The sequence below is a fragment of the Sorex araneus genome, chromosome X (assembly GCF_027595985.1).
Source record: "Sorex araneus isolate mSorAra2 chromosome X, mSorAra2.pri, whole genome shotgun sequence".
NCBI lineage: Eukaryota > Metazoa > Chordata > Mammalia > Eulipotyphla > Soricidae > Sorex > Sorex araneus.
In genome coordinates this window covers 141722964-141733879 of record NC_073313.1, presented here as the reverse complement: position 1 = coordinate 141733879, position 10916 = coordinate 141722964, and the positions used below count along the sequence as shown (strand labels likewise).

Sequence of the window (10916 nt, the reverse complement as noted above, 5' to 3'; positions counted from 1 at the left end):
AATAGAGAGAGAGTAAAAGGTAAATTGTCTGCCACAGAGGCTGGAGGAGGGGTGAGATGAGGCTGAGGGGTACTGGGGACATTGGTGCTGGAAACTGATGGGTGTTCAATCATTGTATGATTGAAACACAAATATAAAATCTTTGTTACTAAAACAAAGAAAGAGAAAAAATTGCTTGGGGAAAAAATTTAATTAAGGAAAACAAAGTACTCAACCTGAGGAAAAGTTCAGGTGACATACTCAGGGAAATGAGGATAATAAAAGAAAATTTCAGCAAGGGCAAATAAGTGTGTAAAAGTTCAAACAGAAATAATGGAGTTAAGAACAGAGTAAATAAACAAAGAGATGTTTCAAAGGGTGGTGCGGGAAAACAAAAAAAGTGTTTTGAACTTGAAATAGCGGGACTCTTGGGCAGTCTCAGGCCCGGGCCGGTACTGGCTCGTGCTCCGCTGAGATTCCACCCGGGTGGCCATGCCTTTGCACAGCCGCTTTGCTGCTGAACAACCAGGATCCAGAGCCAGCTATATTACTTTGGGTCCCAGCAAGTGCTTGCAGCCATGTCTCCAGACTGTGAACTAAGCTTTTGCTCCATGAAGCCCCAGGAGGGGAAATGATGCAACTTCCAACTTAAATCTCCCTGGACTTAATTACTAAAATACAGAAATCCTAAACCTTATATCTCTTCATTCTCATCAGTGGAAAACTAATTATCAAATGTTTCCTTGTCAATAGGGCAGTTATTTGGGGGGATAAACTCCAACAAGAATAGTGAGTTCTGTGTTGAAACTCCAACAACAATAGAGAGTTTTGTGTTGAAATATGGAACGTAATCAAGGTAAAGAGAAAAATTAAGTGAAATTTATCAGTTAAGCAGGTGGGGGGTTGGGGGGTGGGGGGTGGGAGGTATACTGGGTGTTTTTTTTTTGGTGGTGGAATATGGGCACTGGTGAAAGGACGGGTGTTTGAGCATTGTATAACTGAGACATAAGCCTGAGAACTTTGTAACTTTTCACATGGTGATTCAATAAAATAAATTTAAAAAAAGAGATGTTTCAATAGAAGAATTGAAGATGAGCAACTCACTGAGTTTAAAGCTCAGATATTGGAAAGCATCAAAAAGGAACAGCAGGGAAAAAAGAAAGCAGAACTTTTTAAAGAAACATCAGGACTGTGGAATTTTTAAAGGAACATCAGGACTATGAAGACATATTAAGTACTGGAGCACAAGAAATGTCCTGAGTTTAATCCTAGTTAACACTTTGTGTCCATACATTATTAGGTATAGCCCTGGTAGAATCTGAGCACTGCTAGAACACTTGGCGACCCACTAAGAGCAGTGCATCACCATGTATGAGCACAATACCTCCGGGAATGCACCACAAGGCCCAGTACCTAGAAGAGGGCCATACAGCTCTATTGAGTGTTGTGCCTGAAACAAGAATAGCAAAAATGTTTTTAAAACTTAAGAAATAAAGATAAGATGGGACTGAGGAAATAACTCAAAAGGCTACAACACATGCTTTGCATGTTTGGGGTCCTAAATTCAATCCCAAATCTGCAAGTACCTCTAAATACTATCGGACATTACCCTGGTGGTCTCTAGCACCACTGGGTCTAAGCAGAACCAGAGCATCTGCAAGCCAGATAGTTCTTGATCACTGAAGAATTTGACTGCAGAACCAAGTCAATTCTTACCAGTTGTGACCTCAGATCTACTGAGAACTGTTTGAGAGCCCCCAAGAAAATACACAAAGAAGTAGCCTATGCATGTGACTCAGTAATAAAATTCCTGCTTCACAGGCATGCGGCACTGGGTTCAATCCCAGGCACCAAATAACAGTACTGCCATTTGTGAACACAATGCTAGAAAAACAAAAAATATATGGTCTCTGAGTACTGCAACCAAGTGTCTTCAAGCAGCACAACTAAAGCGTGAATGCTAAAGTTATATGAACACCAGTGAGTACTACAATCAAGTGCATGGCCCCCAGACATTGTAGCAGCAAAAACAAGGAAAGGGAATATGTAAAATGAAGAAAATATACAAGGTTTATGGGACAACATTAAAAAGAACAGTAGTCATATCATTGGATTTCCATCATACATAGAAGAAGAAATATTATCTGAAGAAACTATAACATAAAATGTCTCCCCCAAAAGGCAAGTATATATACATCTAGATCCAGAAAGCACCCAGAGTTCCAAACAAAATATGCCCAAACACACACCAAGACACATTATAATTAAAAAGTCATAAATCAAAGATAATAAGAGAATCTTAACAACAGCAAGAAAAAGAACAAATAGTAACATATAAATGAATCCCCAAAATAGTCTCTCAGCACATTTCTCAAGAGAAACCTTAATCCAAAAAGGAATAGCACAATATCTTCAAAGTCTTGAATTGAAAGTTCCTGCAACAAACACTATATCAATCTAGTTTACCGCTCAAATTTGAAGGGGTGGCAAAGAACTTTTCAGAAACACTCTCAGTTTTTATGAAGCAAAGATTATCCCAAAAAACAGACAGATATTCCTATGAACATAGGTGCAAAGATCTTAAACAAAATATTAGCAAATCAAATTCACCAACTCATCAAAAATATCATACGACGTGACCAAAAGGGATTTTTCCAAGGATGCAAAGATTGTTTCACATATGCAAGACAATCAACGTAATACACCTAATAATAGAAAAACTAAAAAAAAATGATTACACCTTGCATTTGGATGGAACCGAATGCAAGTTTTCATCCCAATGGAAAACCAGAAGGACCGTTCTTTGTTCTTTTGTTCAAGAGGGGAGACATCCACAACATCGGCAACTATCGCCCAATCTGCCTGTTGTCCGACGTCTACAAATTGTTCACTCGAGTCATCCTGAATAGAATAGGCAGAAGACTAGACAAAGGACAACCATGCAAGCAAGAAGGGTCCCGAAAAAGATTCAGCATGATCTACCATATCCACACAGTGACCAAACTCATCGAAGTTTCAAGAGAGTTCAAGATGCCACTCTGTCTAATATTCATCAATTTAAAGAAGGCCTTCAATTCTGTTGAGACTGAAGCAGTCATCAAAGCCCTAACCAAACAGGGTGTTGAAACTCAGTACATCAAGATCCTCCATGAGCTGTATTATGGATTCACCACCAGGATCTCCCCATTCTACAAGGAAGTGATCATTAACATAAAGAGAGGGGTTCGGAAGGGTGATACCATTTCACCAAAACTCTTCAGTGCCACCCTTGAGAACATCATGAGATGACTGGAATGGGAAGGAATGGGAGTGAAGATAGATGGTCAGCAACTACACCTCCTCCGTTTCGCTGATGACATCATTCTTATAATGCCTAACATTAGTCAAGTGGCACAAATGCTGGCCGACTTTGACCACAAGCATGAAAAGGTCGGACTGCAGCTGAATCTCAGCAAAACAATATTCATGAAAAATGAACTAGTCCCTGACATTCCATTTGCTCTCAATGGAATGAACATCTCTGAATGTAGCAGCTATGTGTACCTGGGTCAATAACAACATGAGGAATGACTTGGTGCCAGAACTGTGCAAGAGGAAGAGAGCAGAGTGGAACACCTTCAAGAGCATTGAAGAATTGGTTAAGAGGACGAAGAACCTCCAGTTCTGGGTACATCTTTTCGTCTCCATCATTCTTCCTTCACTAACATATGCCTCTGAGACCTGGGCCCTACATAAACAGGATGAGAATGCTATTCAGGTATCCCAAAGAGGAATTGAAAGCGCTATGCTAGGAGTATCACGTTTCACTCAAGTGACAGAAGGAATCCGGAGTTCTGACCTCCGTCAACGGTCGAGAATCAGGGACACTGTCTCGTTTGCCAAGGCATCAAAAATCAGATGGGCCGGACACGTGATGCGATTCAGAGACCACCACTGGACTATAGCTGTTACCGACTGGATTCCACGGGACATCAAAAGATCATGTGGCTGCCCACCAACGATATGATTAGACTCTTCATCAAAAACCTGAATGAATGATTTGAGGTTCTTCCTGTTCCTGGAGTGAGCAGATATCATTGGGCATGCTCTAACACGCGGCAGGGACAAATGGAGACGTTACTGGTGCCCACTCAAGCAAATCGAAGATCAACAGGTTAACAAGTGACAAGTGATACAAGTGATTACACCAATAGATACAGAGAAAGCATTTCACAAGATACCACATACATCCATGATTAAAAAAAACCTCTAAATAATGTAGAAATTGAAGGAACTTTTCTCAACATATTACCATAAACCCATTTACCACAAACTCACAGCGAATATGAGAGCCTTTCCTCTAAGATCATGCATGAGACAAGTTTGCTCACTCCCATCAATTTCAGTATAGTGCTGGAGTTATTTACCATAGAAATTGGGCAAGAAAAATATATTAAAGGCATCCAGATAGGAAAGGAAGTAAAGTTTTCACTACTTGTGGATAAGATGGTACTATATTTAGGAAGCCCAGAAAACTTCAATAAAACACTTTTAGAAATTATGTAATTGTATGGTAAAATGGCAGGTACATAATCAACACACAACAATCTATGGCTTCTGTATATGTAAATAATGAATGAGAAGAGATAGATATAGTTTTAAATTTCATTCATAATTATGCTTCAGAAAATCTAGTACCTAAGGATCAGCTTAACAAAAGAGGTAAAAGAGCTATACAAAAAAAACTACAAAACACTATTTAAAGAGGGGCAAGACCACTCAATACACATATTGCAAACCACAACACCCAAAAGGAGAGAGAGAAAAAAAGGGAATGTCCTGCCACTGGGGCGGGGTAGGGGGGAAGGGGCGAGGGTGGTGGGAGGGATACTGGGATCATTGGTGGTGGAGAATGGGCACTGGTGAAGGGATGGGTACTTGATCATTGTATAACTGAAACGTAAGCACAAAAGTTTGTAAGTCTGTAACTGTACAGTGATGTAAAAATTTAAAAATATATATGAAAAGAGGAACCAGAGTGATAGTACAGTGGGTAGGGCACTTGCCTTGCATGCAGCCAATGGGGTTCAATCCCTGGTATCCTATATGGTCCCCCAAACACACCAGGAATGATCCATAAATGCAGAGCTAGAAGTAAACCCTAAGTACTATCAGGATTGTCCTGAAAACAAGAAAGAAGGAAAGAAGGAAAGAAAGAAAGAAAGAAAGAAAGAAAGAAAGAAAGAAAGAAAGAAAGAAAGAAAGAAAGAAAGAAAGAAAGAAAGAAAGAAAGAAAGAAAGAAAAACACTACTACACTACTTAAAAAAATTAAAAGAGGACAAGAGAAAATAGAAAAACATTCCTTGCTCATGTATTGGGAGGATTAACATCATCAATATGGCAGTATTCCCAAAGCATTATACAGATTCAATACAATTCTTATGAAGATGCCCATGTTTTTCAAAGAAAATATATTAATGCTTCTGAAATTTATATGGAGCAACAAATATTCCCAACTTGCCAAAATAATGGTCAGGGAAAAGAAAACTAAAGAGAGGAATCACTTTCCCCAACTTCAAGCGGTACTACAAAGTGGTATTAATTAAAATAGTATGGCACTGAATCAAGATGAACCCTCAGATCAGTTGGATAGAATTGAAAATCCAGAGACAGACCCTCAGGTATATAATCAGTTAGTCTTAAATAAAGGAGAAAAATACGAACTGGAGCAAGAAAAACCTCTTTAATAAGTAGTACTGGGAAAACTGGTAGTCAAGATGCAAAAAAGTGAACTCAGACCTCTTTCTAATGCCATGCACAAAAGTAAAACAAAATACGTTAAATATATCAATATCAGACTTGAATCCATAAGGTACATAGAGGAAAACATAGACAGAACTCTTCATGACATTGAAGCCAGAGACACCTTTAAAGATGAAACACCACTGATCAGTCAAATGGAAGCAGAGATTAATAGAATTACATTAAATTTTAAAGTTTCTGTATTTCAAAGAAAACAATGATCAGGATACAATGAAAGTTCACACACTGGGAGAAATTATTTGCCCACCACTCATCTAGCAAAGAGTTAATATCCAAGGTATATGAAGCATTTGGTAGAACTTTACAAGAAAAAAAATCCAACCCCATCAAAAAATGAGGAGAAGAGATGAGCAGAAACTTCCTCAAAGAAGAAATACAAATGGCCAAATGGCATATAAAAATGCTTTGTATCATTAAGCATAAGGGAAATGCAAATCAAAACAACGAGACATCACCTCATACCAGAAAGACTGGCATTTATAAAAAAGAACAACAACCAGTGTTGGCAGGGATGTGGGGGAAAGGGGACCTTCATCAACTTCTAGTGAGAATGTCAACAGGTCTAATCTTTTTGGAAGACAATATGGACAGTCCTCAAAATACTAGGAATACAGCTTCAGTATAACCACAATGCAGAAAAGACATCTGCACTTTATATTCATTGCAGCACTACTCACAATAGGCAAAAAGCAGAAACAACCCAAGTGTCCAAGGACAAATAACTGGATAAAGAAACTAAGGTACAAATAATTACTATGGTACATATACAATGGAATACTACTTGGTCATAAGAAAAGATGGAGTCATGCAATTTGTCGATACATGGAGTTATCATGCTGAGTGTAATGAGTCAGGGAGAGAGGGATAGGCAGAATAATATCACTTATATGAGATATATGAAGTAAGAAAATGAGAAGATAAATAATGCCAAAAAGCAATAGAAGCAATGTGTAGGAGAGTTGGCTCTTACTAAGAAACTTGCCATTGTCGGGGGGAGTGGGAAGGGATCACTATGACAATAACAAAGGAAGTGGTTGCTCTTAATGAGGACTGACTGCTGAAAGAAGGTAAACAATACGTACGATATCCTACCAGTAACAGTCCTGTAAACCACAATGCCTACAAGAATGAAAAGAAAATGAAAAAGTGTCTGCCACGCTGGGAAAAAGGAGAGAAATCAAAGATATGATGGAGGGAAGTGAACACTGATGAAGGGATTGGTGTTGAAACATTGTATGTTAATCATGAATAACTTTGTAATTAATGGTGATATTTTAAAAATTTAAAGAAATCCACATTAATTTAACTGGCCTTATTTAACAATTAATAAAGATATTTCAGTCAAAAGAATAACAACATTTAGAAGGAACTAGGTATCAAAAACATTATAAATAAGGAGAATGATAATAGACACTTAGAATGAACTTGAGATTTACTTGATATCCTTTTTATATTGACTACAAGCTAAAAGTTTGGATGTAAACTTAACTGTAACCTTAAGACTAAAAGATAATTAAAAGAATCAAGAACAAGCAAATGGAACATGATAATTACTAAAAGGAGTGATATCAAAATATAAGGGAAGAGAATCAGAGAACAGCAAAACAAACATTAAAAATAGAAACAAACATCAATGAAACACAAATCCACACCATAAAATGTAAATACTTTTGTATCAATAAATTCCCTAAATATCAATGGTCTGAACTCACTAATCAAAAGACACAAAGTGGCAGAATGGGCCAGAAAGGAAAATTCAACTTTTTTCTATCTCCAGAAAACAATCTTGAGTTAAAGTGATAACCACTGATTCAAATTAAAAGGTTGGGAAACAATCACACAGGCAAATGATAAACTAAAATGTTAGGGACAGGTTTACTTATATTTGACCTAATAGACTTCAACTTTAAAAAGGGAATAAGAAGCAAAGATATTATGATTAAGGATCACTCTATCAGTAGAATTTAACACTCACTGACATACCTGCACCAAAAAAGTCTTGATATTTATAATCAATTATTAGGAAAAGCAAAGAACAGGAGTTCAACAGCAGCACAATAGTAGTAGGGGATTTCAACAGATCACCCTCATCATTGATCAAACAAGCAGAAAAAGTTGAAGTGAACAACAGCTTTATACAGGAGTTGAACTGAAAAAAATAGTCTTCTAAAATACACAAAGAACATTGTTGATAATGGGCAATGTATTGAGACACAAAACAAGAATTTAAAAAATCCATGAAGATAAATAATATATATTTATGAATCACCTTTATATAAAACTATAAATTTGCTATAAAAAGATAGCTGGTAAAAACTGAAATACATGGAGTTATTTCATAAAATGTTATAGACTTTTATGGGCCAACAAGAAATAAAGTAAGAAAAATTTTAGTTCCTGGAAACAAAAATAAAAGCCTAAGATATCACAGCATATGGTACATAGCAAAAGCAGTACTATGAAGAAAGTCATAAAAATATAGGAAATATCAGGAAACAAAAAGAAAACTCAAATAAATCTAACCTTACACATCAAGGGACTAGGAAAAACAAAAAGCAAAAGTGTCAAGTCAGTAAGGAAAGGAAAAGCAGAAAATTAGACCAGAACTGAGCACTTCTAGGAGTAATTCCTGAGTGCAGAGCCAGGAATAACTCCTGGGCATTGCCAAGTATGGCCCAAACACTCCCCCATAAAAAGAAAATTTGACCAGAAATTAATGAGATAGAAATGAAATATACAATAACGGACCTAGAAGATAATTGAAAAGTGTGCAAAGAATGCCTTGTATGTGCAAGGCCCCCATTGATCCCTGACACTGCATAACCTCCCAAATATAGCACTAGTTTCACTATAGCATTGCGAAGCCAACTTATACAAAATCCCAAGACTGAATCAATCAGAATGAACTAACAACAAGCCAGAAAACTGAAATAGTAATTAAGTCTCACAAAAAAAGAAAGGAGGAAGGAAGGAAGGAAGGAAGGAAGGAAGGAAGGAAGGAAGGAAGGAAGGAAGGAAGGAAGGAAGGAAGGAAGGAAGGAAGGAAGGAAGGAAGGAAGGAAGGAAGGAAGGAAGGAAGGAAGGAAGTCCAAGACCTGAGAGCAGAGCGGGTAGGCGCCTGACTTGCACTCCATAGACCTAGGTTCCCATATCGTCCCCACACACCACTAGTAGTAATTTCTGAGTGCAGAAAGCCAGGAGTATGCCCTGGGCATCACTGGGCTTACCACCCTTCAACAGGAAATTTAAGTCTGGAGCTATCATGAAACTGGGGTACACTGAGACACATGCCATGCCTTTCGCTGCCCAGACTAGGGAACAATGACGGCTAAAGATGAATCAAGATGGCTAACGTTTATCCTAAGAAATCAAATGGAAAGATATCTACTATGTCTTCTTCGTGCAGACTTCCACGGAGAAGCTAAGAAGAAAAACCCGTAAGTTCCTGTCAATTTTTCAGAATTCTCCAAGAAGTGCTCCAGGAGGTAGAAGACAATATTTGGAGAGAAGTTCAAATTTGATGAGATGACAAAAGCCAACAAAATTCTCTCTGACCATGAAACAAAGGATTATGGACTTTCTAAGCAATGCAACAAGAAGGACACTAATGCCCTCAAAAGAACACCATCTGGATTCTTCCTGATCTGTTCTATATTTTGCCCCAGACCAAATCCATGATAACTGACATCTTCGTTTGGGATGTGTAGAAAAAGCTAAGTGAACAGTGGAACAATTTAAGTGACAGCAAAAAGTAGTCATACAAAAATAAGGCAGCCGAGCTGAAGTATGAGAAGGATGTCACCAACTATAAGTCAAAAGGTAAGTTCAGTGGTGCAAAAGGCCCTGCTAAAGTTTCCAGGAAAAGGAAGACAAAGAGGAAGAGAAGGAAGAGAACAAGGAAGAAGAGAAAAAAGAGGAGGAGAATAAAAACACGTTGCTCTGTCACCTTGTCACCTTAAAGTATGGAGTGCCATCATCGATACAGCTCTAAACTGAGGCTGTGCGTCACCCTTATTAGATTTAGTCACATTAAGAACACTATTACATTATAGCCTCAAAGTGCTCTGGGAACTATCAGTGGTTTACATGAAGTGGTCATGGGTGTCCTGAGTACCCGGAACCTGTGTCAAACCTCTACATATTTTCCAACATTTTTAAAAAGAAAAGACTCTCATGTTTTCACTTTGTGCCCTTTGCTGTTGGTTTGACAAGGTATTTAAAGTTGTTCTCTGGCTTTTTCTTTGCTTTTTTAAGGTGATTTTAACAGTATGGTAATTGGCTATAAATAAGTTCTCAAATGTACATACCTATACTTTGCAAGAAAAAGGAAGACCATAGAGACAAATTTGATGCTCTTGGCCTTAGCATGGAATCAATGGGAGGCCTTTTGGTGGGGGAAAGAGTTGTATCTCAGGGCTGCACTGCAGGCTGACCCGTGTAAACCCAATGGGAGCCCATAAAGCTGCAGGTTGTCTGGATATAGTGACAAAGCATTCTGTTGCCATTATTATCTGTAGAAAATAGGAGTTAGCTAGCATGAAAAGTGTATGGAGTTTTTTGAGTTATGTGGGGTAGTCATTAACTTCATCCAACTGTAGAACTCGTCATTGACACCAAATGCACAAAAAGCCACTGTATCAATGAGAGTTTGGAACCTTCCACACTAAACAATTTATGAAATTGTTATTTTTTGTGTGTTCAGAATGCTGAAATATTTTTTTGAATTTTTTAAATTTTATTCTTTAATTAGTGAATCACGATGAGGGTACAGATACAGATTCACACATTTTAGAACTTGTTTTTCCCTCATACAACGTTCACAAACACAACCCTCCACCAGTGCCCATTCTCCACCACCAATAAATCCAGTATCCCTCCCCCCAGTCCCATCCCCCCCCACCCTACTCTGCCTCTGTGGCAGGGTATTCCCTTTTGATCTCTCTCTCTCTCCAATTGGGTGTTGTGGTTTGCAATAGGGGTATTGAGTGGCCATTGTGTTCAGTGTCTAGTCTACTTTCAAGAATGCTGAAACATTTTTGAGGTTAAATAAACGAAACTAAGTCTAAAACCCTTAAGTCCTGGGGGCTGGAGCGATAGTACAGTGGGTAGGGCATTTGCCTTGCACGTGGCCAAC

At 38.1% G+C, this 10916-nt stretch overlaps 1 pseudogene; it reads left to right on the top strand.

Moving 5' to 3' along the window:
• Positions 1 to 8700: 8700 nt before the first annotated feature.
• Positions 8701 to 9773, top strand: LOC101537664 (high mobility group protein B3-like; annotated as a pseudogene).
• The last annotated feature ends 1143 nt before the right edge of the window (positions 9774 to 10916 follow it).